Genomic DNA, 11,964 nt, shown 5'->3' with positions numbered 1-11,964 from the left:
CATCCAACGCCCAAATTTAAGGGGTGTTCATAAACACATATAAAAGTAGGGTGCAACGTTTTTTTACAGCGTATGTTTTCAGGGTGTTTCTAAACACCTTATTGTTTAGGGTGTTCCTAAGCATCCTAAAACGATGTTGCCCATGAGACAAAAAATGCACCCTTATGGGTGTAAAAAAGTTTCCAGTGAACGAAGGAACAGAGCAAGCTTTCAGCCGGAGAACATCAGACGGCATAGTCACGCACTTTCGCAGTTTTTCGCCAAGAAAATTTAACGCGCTGTATAAGCCGTTAATTTTAACTCGGCAAGATGGTGATCACCTATAGTCCGTTATAAGTTGTGTTGTGGAATGAGCTATTTCCGCCATCGGCCATACCATGCTCATTCTTCTTCCGGCAGCGCAAGCGGACGGTCGCAGAATCATGAGCTCCGACGGAGAGGCGATAGCGGCCCATGCCCGCTGCGGAAACAGGATCGACGGTGCAGGTGACAAGGAGTACGAGATCGTACTGCCTACGTTGCCCACCGGCCGTGTTGTACTGAACACGTTGTTTTTGCACGCCAACGTGCGTGAAAGGCCCTACAGAGTCGAGGATTCCCGGGACGCCCTCGCATCAGTTGGTGTGCTTCCTGACGTCGTGGTGTTAGGCGCATACCAAATTAACCACGTGTGGGCAGTGACCTTGAACACCAGTGAAGCCACCGAGAAACTGGCTGTAGTTAAGGAACTTAAAGTGAAAGGCCGTCGGTGTAATATCCTGGACCCAGAGGACCAGCAAATGAAGCTTCGCCTCCACTGGATGCTTCACAGCGTCCAACACGAAGATATTCGCACACCTTTTGCGGCCTTTGGCAGCGTCACCGAGGTAACTCGAGAGCGTCGGTGGGTCCAAGGTATGAAGTAAAAGGGCTCAAGCACAAGAACCGTCCTGCTGAAGTTGAAGCCCGGGTACAAAGTGGGCGACCTTCCCTGTCAAGTCCGAGTTGCAGGGTAGTTGGCCCTCGTTGTGGTGCCCGGACGAGCCATGCAGTGTCTACCATGTCATGGCACGGTACACGTCCGCAGGAACTGCAAGGTGCCTCGGTGCTCCAAGTGCCGTCGTTATGGGCATGCGGACGTGGTCTGCGTACGCACCTACGGTTCGGCGACAGGACTATCGAAGGCGGGTGACCGGGAGGAAATGATGGATGTCGTCGAGGCCGAGGAGGCGGCTCGGGGCATCAACGAGGCCACAAAGAAGCTGGACCTCAAAACTCGTTGGCGCCTTCCTGCGGTGAAGCCCCGGAAAGGAACGCCCCGGCGGACCAAGAAGCTCAAAGCGACTCGGCAGGATTTGTCAACCAACCGGCGGCACAGCTTTTGCCTGCGGCTTTGGGAGTCGACGCCAGTAAGGGTGACACACCAACCCCCCAAAAAGTGGCGGGCGACACATCCATGTCATCCGTGGTGACTGTGAAAGCCCCCGAAAGCTCACCAGCACCCAAGGACGGCAAGCGCAAGGATGCCACCGAGCTACCGCTGGAGAAGAGTGGCGTTCAAGCACCGACCTACGTCGCTGCGGCTCCCAAACGTCCCCCCCCCCCCCCTTTCCCCCGACCAGCAATGAGAGTGTTGAAACGACCACGACTGGCACCGAGGAACCGCGAGCAAAGACTTTGCACGGACGGCGGCCGTATATTCGACCACACCCCAACTTTCCGGCTGATAAGCGTGGCGGCAACGTCGAGCCAGTCGGGCAGTCAACAGCTCCGACGGACGGTACCGCCGGCGATGGTACAGTCTAGCCATAGGCTAGACGCGAAGGGTGAACACTATGCTGACGGTCTCCTTTCTTATCTTCGAATTGGCACCTGCTTTTTCGTTGAATGTCGCCACTCTTGACGTCAAAGGACTGGCAGGTAAACGAAAACAAAGCCAGCTTTACCGTCTCGTAACGGAGCGCGACATTGACGTGTTAGCGGTAGAGGAAACGACAGTTGACGACCATGCAGACACCGGCAGCATGGTGCAACTGTTTGCTTCAAGGTTTTTTGTTGTAGTTAGCCACGCAGTGGGCACATCGGCTGGCTGCGCACTTGTTATTAAAAAGTTGCCTGGGCATAAAGTGAACGCCCAATTTTCGTGTGAAGCGGGCCAATGTGTTGTTCTTGACTTTGCTCTGAATAACACCGAGTGGCAGGTCGTGTGCGTGTACGCGCCCAACAGGGTTGAAGAAAGGGCAGTTTTTTCTCGGATTTGAGCAACGCCTATGTGTGGGAAAGAAATTAGTAATGCTGGGCGACTTCGTTTGTGTCCTGAGCGCACACGACAAAGCAAGCAGTCGGGGTTACAGAGATAAGACTACTCATCTCTTGACTAGTATTGTCCGCAAAATGGGACGTCGAGGATGTAGCGGAGTGTAATACAGGCACAAGTGCGGTCAAGTACACGCGTTTTGAAGGCCCTAGCCACGCAAGATTTGACCGCATTTACGTTTCCGTTGACATCCTACCAGAATGCAACAGTTATGATGTCATCCTTGTGTCTTTTTCGGATCACTGCCTAATACTCAGCTCTATCGGTATTAGAAGCGAAATAAGTCATTCTCTTGGGAACTGTGGAAATTGAATGATAACCTTCTGCATGACGACATTTATAATCCGAAAGTGAAAGAAGAAATTAGTAAAATAAGCCCCAGCGAAAAGATTCTTCTGTGGCAACAGTGGGTACATTGTAAAAAAAAAAGCTCAAACTTAAAGCAATAAACAGGGCCACGAGCATTCGGTACGATGCAAAAAAGAAGCAGACTGAGTTGAGGCTGTTACTCGACAAGTTACTGATGCATGAGTGCCGAGCCCCTGGAAAGTGGAGCAAAGATATGAGAAAAGTAAAACAAAAGTTAGAGCAGCTAGATGAAGAGCGTTATCGGGGCGCACTGGTGAGGGCAAGGGCGGAGGACACTGCAGCAGGTGAAATGCCGTCGAAACGCGCTCTAGGCTTCGAAAAATCCCGCGCGGGAAGAAACTGCGTACGCGAGATCGAGTGGGGTGGCACCGTAATAACTGATCCTGAGGGCATCACAAGAGCTTTTACGGACCATTATCGCGAGTTGTTCGCATTGCACGACGCAAATTCAGCGAGCTTCCAGACTGAATTTCTGCCGTTGTTACCCCGTCTGGATGACGAACGAAAAGAGAGCTTGGAGCGTGCAATTACTGTGACTGAAGTAGAGGCCGCAATAGACAAGTTAAACCCTCTCCAGACGGTTTCACAGCCGCCTTTTGTTAAGAGTTTAAGCACGAAATTAGCCCAATTTTTACAGGCATATTTAATGAAGCCTGTAAATTAAAATACCTTGCCGCCATCATGCAGGGCGTGCAATACGATACTCATACCGAAAACAGAGGATTCACGTAAACTGAAAGCTGTCTCAGCATATCGTCCTATAGCCCCAACAAACGTACACTATAAAATTTACATGAAGGTATTACCTCAAAGATTACAGGCATCTTCTACTCATACCCAAACGAGGGGAGTACCGCAAGGCTCGGTGCTTTCCCCGGTGCTACTTAATTTACTAATGAGCACCATTCCACGTAAACAGGATATAACAACTTATGTTTATGCAGACGATATCACATTTTTTTGCAATGGAAGATAACATTCAGACCTTATATGAACGGCTGCAGACTTACCTTAATATATTGGAGAGCTGGCTCGATGGCAACAGCTTTTTACTTAATCGGAGTAAATGTGCCCTCGTTGTTTTCCCGCTGCAATACCTTGTGAACATCTCTCTGTCTTACCATCATGAAGATATACCACTGGTGGAATCTGTTATATACCTTGGAGTAATTTATCACACATGTCTTAACTGGCGACCTCGTATCGAATATATCGCCGGAAAAGGTGTGCGGGCCATTGGCATATTACGTAGGCTAAGCAACTACCGCATAGGTATGAGAAGAGACACATTGGTAATGATATATCCCATGTACGTTCGTCCCATTTTGGAATTTAATTGTGTACTTTTCTCTGCAGTTCCAGCTTACAAGTTGCGGCCTCTAATTCTTCTGGAAAAAGAAGCTCTGCGCTTATGCCTTGGCCTTCCCAAAACAGTTGCCAACAATGTATTGTATCTCGAATCGAAGGTCCCTCCACTTTCTTGTAGAATTCGCCTTCTGACTGTTCAGACATTCTTAAGAATTTATGAATCACCATTACGACATTCAGAAACAGCGTTTATTTCCACCCTGGAATCATTTTTTGCTGCTAGATGGCCGCGATTTCACACGCCACAAATTATATTTGTGCAAAATTTACTGGAGCCTCTAAACGTACGTATATGCGACATCATGCGGAGTCGTGATAATTTAGCCCCGGTGGAAATTCAATTCGACGACATTTTTCCTAATAATGCCAAATTACTTCCCCATAATATCTTGGATGGTTTACTACAAGATCACCTGCGCCGTATTACAACGAACGTTATTATTGCTACAGACGCATCGCAATACGACGAAAAGTAAGGGGTTGGTATTTGCAGCCCGATTTTAAATTGAATTTATTCCCTTCGACTACCCGATTTCATACCCGTTTTTGTGGCTGAGATTCTGGCAGTGGTGCTCGCCTTACGCAAGTTAGATACAGCAATTACATCAGCTGTCATAATAACAGATTCCCTATCTCTCTGTGCGGCACTTTCTGTTGGTGCTGATAATCAAGTAACCAAGGCGTTCCGGGCTCTAGTACCTGTGCGTTTGAGAAAAGTACGATTAGTTTGGGTGCCTGGACATAAAGGTTTGTTTCTAAATGAAATAGCCGATTGCTTAGCTAAGTCGTCAATCAGCGAACCAATTCTACCGCTCTGTCCATCATCCGCTTATGTGACTGCTGCCCGATTCCGCAGACGTACGCTTATGCAAGTCTTCAAAGGTTCAGCACTAACAAACTCCACAGAATATCATTATTTATTATATCCCTGGCGAAGAGACTTTTGCCGCACTCGAAAACAAGAAGTAGCTATCATAAGGCTGCGTTGCCGGGTACCAAATCTAAATTTCTATAAACACAGGTCTGTTCAGTGTTATGCCACAGACATTTTCCTCGTTCGGAAGCACGTCTCACGAGATCGAGCGCTGTTCCGACGAACTGTCTCCCCCCCTCCCAGCGCCGCCTTTCGTGCAGGAGAACCGTGCAGTTCCGGGGATAGCGTCGCTTCCTCCGCCAAACCACCTTGCAGTTCCCGGTATGGCTGCGTCTCCTCAGCCGAGCCACGGTGCCGTTCCGGGGAACTGGTCCCTCAGAAGAGTCCAAAAACGCTATTTAAGACGTTGCCGGCCCCATGTTTAGATGATTTTGCCCCAGCCGACGTTGTCGTGCTGGCCGGCTCTGTAAAAACGACAACCTGCTACAGTAAATGCTCCTTGTTGCTGTTTTCAAAACGGATTGCCTCCCTGCTTCGCCTTCGGGCAAAGGCTTCAGCGAAGTCCGCTCGACGGCTCGCCGCTCTTCGCCACCGCTACCATCGCGTCACAGCAAATTCCTAACATCAGGCACCTTCGCCACTGTGTGCATTCTGTGATGAACTGGAAACAATAGACCATTTCTTTTTGACCTGCAGGCGGTTTAACACATTACGAGAAACCCTATTAGAAATACCTTTACGTGGTATTGGTATGGACTTATCTCTGCCTGTCATTTTGTCTTTGGAGCTTCCATTTCTGGTTTCTCTAATGTGACAGTATGCGCGGCCGTCCGGGACTATATTGATGAAACTAATAGGTTGACTAACTAACCAGTTTCATTATCCTAACAGGTCCACATAAATATATACGTATAAAATCAGATTATTACTCTTTTCTAAGAATAAATTCGTTTATGTAAATGGTTGTATGCATTACATTAAGTACCATACTTTCCTAGGCTATCGGTAATCTTTCTCTTAAACCTCCATCAATCCAAATTTGAACAGTAAATTTTGAAACCACTCGATTCTTGGCCAATCCCCCACAGTGGGTATGCGCCACTAACAATAGGAGAACATCAACAACAACATAGTGTGACGGCCGATGCATGCAATGTTCCAATGTCTTTACCGAAATGAAAGTGCTGATAAAATATCGCCTGCGTGCCCTTGAATCTGCAGTCCCTAAAGACCCATAGAGCTAAGCAAAAAGCATCAGCTTAGCTTCTTTACCAAAATTCACTACATTAGGTCGGTGGAGGTGCGCTAAACATTGCTCCTGAATATTACAAATGCGTGTTCTGACTAGTAGCTCGTGCTGGCCGCACTGCACCGTCACAAAGTTCACTGCGATTCAGATGCACTGTAACGCAACAGATCGCAGCCGCAAAAAAAAAAAAATAAAAAAAGCGGCGCCCGCGTTAACAGCAGAGGGCCGGAGCAAGCGTTAAACCGGATCTAGCCGGTTTGAAAGCGCGCCGATGCCATGAAGCCTCGTCGCCTAGACAACCGTGGCTGCCCGGTATTGCTGCGTGCCGGGCGCACAGCGCGGAAAAGGGGCCGGCGTCGTCTTACATGTCACTGCGTGCGCTGGCGAAAAACCCTCCCGTGTGTGTGCGTGTGGCTTCTCGATCGGTAGAGTTCGTTAGTCGGTGTTTAGTTTGAAAAGTGCCTGCGCTCTGTGCTCGACTTGTGTGTTCTGTCAGTGCTGATTATTGCGAAGACGCACCATCCTGAAGGCTGGACCAGCGGATTCATATTGTGGAGCACACGAAGTGGAATAGTGAGTACCGCTCTCACGTTGTTCCCAGCGCTTTCTTAACTGCATAAGCACGAGAATAGCGCCTCCAAACAATTTTGTTTTCAACTAGTTGATGTCAAATCAGCCTTTGTTTTCTTAGCGAGAATATTTGTCCGAACTGTTTCACGGGGATGATGGCGAAGTGGGATTAGGGGCAAGTTTTTTGTTTGTTTGTTTTTTAGATTGTTTGGAGTACAAAGCAGATTGAGCGTGCGCCGCTGAGGTTCAGCGAAGAAATTGAACAGATTTTTGCGGTGCCCTTTGTTGGCAGCAGTTTTTTTTAACGGGGCCCGCTCGTGCTGCACATCAATTTTAGTTTACTAATATATGTGTGGGGACGGCGCCTGTTCGCTCTAAGCATCAACCGTATGTAAGACGCATATGCTTTGGCATGTCCGTAGTTCATTTACTTTTTTTTTCTTTTTGCACAAAAAGACCAAGAACGGAAAACAAGGGCGTGGTATCCACGTCGTTATTTTCGGTTCTTTTTCGTTTTGTGCGGTAACACTACCATGATAACTCGGGTGATGCATCGGGTGACAAGACAGCATATAGAATGTGTGCTTTTGTTTTTTTGCTCAAAGGAAAGATAGAGGGGTGGGGGAAGAGTTCGAGGGCGTTGTTCAACTTTCGCACGTCATTCGTTCCTCACGAAGGAAATTAATGCGTGTAGTGAATCGAAGTATTATGCCTGCGCACGTGTGATTAACTGTGGCGCGCATGGCAGTTCGATCGTGTTATATGATTATGGTATACGCCGTAGTGGAGTGCTCCGGAAATTTTGACCTCGTGGGTTCTTCTTGTCTGTTTGTTTTAACGTGCGCCAAATATAAGCTAAGCTCACGCGCCTCAAGCATTTTCGCCTCTATAGAAAATGCGGCCGCCGAGGTCGGGATTCCACCCTGCGTGACTTGCGGGCCAGCATCGAGTGCCAAGCCACTATAGACATCCGTGGCGGGTTACTGGGCCTTCCAAACATACCTGCTTTATATCGGTCACTTGTGTGCGGCTCAGTTATAAAAGCCGACGCAACAGACGTTCTTAAAGTTACGGAAAAACCCTTAACGAGCATGGCCGCCGGCGGCGGCCCGCAAGCGCACACACATCCGTGCGTAAAGGTTGGCGCACTCGTGCTTTTGCTCCCCAACGAAGGAACAGAGAGAGCTTTCAGTCGGAGAATCACAGAGGCTATAGTCACGCACCTTCGAAGTTTTTCGCCAAGAGAATTTAACGCGTTGCATAAGCCGTCATTTTAGCTTGACAAGATGGAAATCGCCTACAGTTTGTTATAAGTAGTGTTGCGGAACGACCTGTTCTCGCCATCGGCCATACCATGCTCATTCTTCTTCTGGCAGCTCAAGCGAACGGACGCAGAATCATGTTCTCCGACGGAGCGGCGATAATGGCCCGTGCCGGCCGTAGAAACAGGATCGATGGTGAAGATGATAAGGACTGCGAGATTGTGCTGCCTACGTTGGCCACCGGCCGTGTTGTACTGAACACGTTGTTTTTGCAAGGTGACGTGTGTGAACGTCCATACAGGGTCGAGGACTTCAGAGACGCCCTCGTGACGGCTGGAGTGCTACCCGACGTCGTCGCCTTGGAGGCGTACCAGATTAACCACGTCTGGGCCGTCACCCTCACCAGCGGTGAAGTGACGAAGAAACTCGCCGCCATGAAAGAATTGAAGGTCAAGGGCCGCCTGTGCGTAATTATTGATCCCGAACATCAGCAGGTAAAGCTTCGCCTGCGTTGGATGCTGTACGGTGTCCAAGATGAGGACATTCGGACAGCCTTTGCCGCGTTTGGCATGTCACTGAAGTGACTCGCGATCGGTGGCGTGTGCAAGGCATGAGGCAGAAAGGCTCGACCACCAGAAGCGTTCTCCTAAAGGTGAAGCCGGGTTTGAAAGTGGATGACCTCCCCCATCAGGTTCGAGTCGCCGGTTCGACCGTTCTGCCGGACCCACCGTTCTGGCGAACGACAATGCCAGTGATGGCGCCGTCTAGCCTTGTGCTAGACGCGAGAGGTATGCGCCATGCTGCAGGTCTCCCTTCCTTCCGTTAAATTGGCACCTATAATTCTGTTAAAAGTCGCTACCATCAACGTTAGGGGTCTGGCAACGAAAAGAAAGCAAACCCAGCTTTATAGACTTGTAACGGAACGAGATATAGACGTCCTAGTAGTGCAGGAGACAAAAGTTGACTGTGAAGAAGAGACCGGCAGCATGGTGCGACTTTTCGCGTCAAGGTGTTTTGTGGTCCTCAGTCATGCCGTAGGCACATCGTCTGGCTGTATATTTTTGAAAAGAAGCTTCCGGGGCTGCAAGTTAACGCCCGTTCCTCCTGTGCAGCTGGTCGGTGTGCTATGGTTGACTTCTCACTGAATAACACCGAGTGGCGTATCATGTGCGTGTACGCGCCCAACAGGGTAGAAGACAGGACCCTTTTCTTTAACGGCCTAGAACAGCAGCTTGGCGAAGGAAAGAAGTTAGTAGTTTTGGGCGATTTTAACTGCGTTTTGAGTGCACATGACAAGACAAGCACTCGAAGTTTCAGAGATAACAGCACGGGCGTGTTGGCACGGATGCTTGAGGATTGGTCCGTTGAGGATGTAGCAGAGTGTCTCGAGTGTGTGAGTTCGATTAGGTTCACGCGATTTGAGAGCCCAAGTTACGCGAGACTCGACCGCATTTACGTATCTGTTGACATTCTGCCGATGTGTTCTAGTTACGATGTTGTCCCGATGTCATTTTCTGACCACTGTGCAGTCTTGTGCTCGATTAGAACTGTCAAGAAACGCAATGGTTTCTCGTGAGAAACATGGAAATTTAATAGTAAGCTTCTCCAGGACGAAGAATTTACTTCATATGTAAAGGAGGCAATTAGCGAGGTAGACGCCAGCAAACACCTTCACACTTGGCAGCAGTGGTAGCTTTGCAAGGAAACTTTGAAATTAAAAGCCATTGATAGGGCCACGTGCATCCGACTTGAGGAGAGAAGAAAGGAGACTGAATTGAAAGCACTTCTCAAAAATCTAGGGAAGTATGAAGGTTTAGCCCCCGGCAAATGGATCGAAGACATAAGAAAAATAAAACAAAAGTTAGAACTGCTGGACGAACAGCGTTATCGGGGTGCGCTAGTGAGAGCAAGGGCGGAAGATACCGCGGCGGGTGAAGCACCGTCTAGGCGCGCGCTTAGACTGGAAAAATCACGCGCCGAAAATCACCACATACGGGAGATAGAGTGGGGCGGTATCTTATCAACCGACACGGACGGTATAGCGACAGTTTTCGCGGAGCATTATCGCAAGCTGTTCGCATTGCACGTGACCGACTGTGAAGCCTTCAAGGAAAAATTTTTGCCTGTCATGCCCCGTCTTGACGATGACAGGAAAAAGAACCTGGAAAGTAAAATAACTGTTGCCGAGGTAGAGGAAGCCATAAATAAATTAAACCCGGGAAAGACGCCGGGACCGGACGGTTTCACTGCCGCTTTTTACAAGGAGTTTAAAGACGAAATCAGCCCTCTTTTGACTTTCATATATAATGAAGCGTATAAAGTAAATACGTTGCCTCCATCATACAGGTCATCCCATACAGTCCTGATTCCAAAAACAGAGGATGTCCATAAACTGAGATCTGTAACAGCATATCGACCTATAGCTCTGACAAATGTCGAGTATAAAATTTATATGAGAGTATTAGCCCGAAGATTGCAGACGGTTATGAAGGACATCGTTGGGCCGCACCAAACATGTGGCATCAAAGGTCGCTCGATTGTCCTAAATATCCATAAGGCACGCAGTGTTCTCGAGTGTTGTGATTACTCTGATGAACGAGTCGCCATTTTACAAATAGATTTTGAGAAGGCATTTGACTGTGTGGATCATAGCTTATTGTTTGCTGTTTTGGACCATGCTAATGTTGGTTCTGTTATTTGTGATGGAGTGGCCCTGGCGTACCGAAACTGTACAACAAGATTGATTGTGAATAAGAGCCTTGGGTCCCCCATTAGTGTGCAACGTTCGGTGCGCCAGGGTTGTCCCCTCAGCCCCCTGTTATTTTGCTTGTATATTGAAACCCTTTGCTTAGCCATTCTAAATGACACGCGCATAAATGGCTTCCGGCTACAATCTTCAGAAGTCAAGCTGCTCGCTTATGCTGACGATGTGGCCATTTTTTCAACAGACCAAAGTAGTATTAAACAGGCAGTTGACACTGTTCGCGAGTTCAGCCATGTCACAGGAAGCGGCGTCAATTGGTCCAAGAGTCTCGGGCTCTGGCACGGATCCTGGCACACGAAACCTGACCACTTTGCAAATGTGCCCTGGGCGACAGTCCCGGGCAAGTATTTGGGCGTCCCGCTCGATGCGTATCGAGACAGTGCCCAATATTGGCAGAACCAAGTTAAAGATATGCAGGAAAAAGCCGAGAAGTGGAGGGGGGCGAGCCTGTCAATCTTTGCCAGAGCCACCGTCTGCAACCTGTTCTTTATAAGCAAGCTTTGGTACGTGCTACAGGTGCTGCACTGCTCGCGAACTAATGTGCAGAAGTTAAACCGGATATTCGCTGTCTTTGTATGGGCTTCCCAGTGGGAACGGTGCAGCCGAACCAACTTGTTCAGACGGGTTAAAGACGGGGGCCTAGGCCTCGGTCACCTGTTTTTACGGCAACTTGTGAACAGGTTTTTGTTTTTTAGAGACCTTACTGATCCATTCCTGCGTACCCTGTGTCAACTGCACCTCAGTAAATTTCTCCCTGGATATGTTGTCACTACTGAGGCCTGTGCAGGAGGGATTGGTGGGTTCTATCGAGAAGTTGTGTCTAGTATAAGATTCCTTTCTGTGAGATTTTCAAACGAATATCTGTGGAGCGTAAAAAGAAAAGAGCTTTATTTCGCATTGTGTGACATTGTGTTTCCAGTACCGCTTTATTGGGCTATACACAGTGGAGGACCAGGAAGCAATGTTTTAAAAAGGGTTAAAAACATGCATGTACAGCCTGCAAGCAAAACATTCTTCTTTAAGCTGCACTCGGGCACATTGCCAGTGAAAGTGTTCATGGAAGCAAAGGGATGTTTTTCCCCTTGGGGATCCCATTGCATAATTTGCAAGGCACCAGAAACAATTGACCACGTCTTCTTGCATTGTTGGGAGGGCGTGTATTTTTGGGACGTGCTGCAAAGAGCTATTAAGAAAGACCTTCCATTGGACCCG

The sequence above is a fragment of the Rhipicephalus microplus genome, chromosome 7 (assembly GCF_043290135.1).
Source record: "Rhipicephalus microplus isolate Deutch F79 chromosome 7, USDA_Rmic, whole genome shotgun sequence".
NCBI classification, from domain to species: Eukaryota; Metazoa; Arthropoda; class Arachnida; order Ixodida; family Ixodidae; genus Rhipicephalus; species Rhipicephalus microplus.
Note: the sequence above shows the minus strand (reverse complement) of the source record.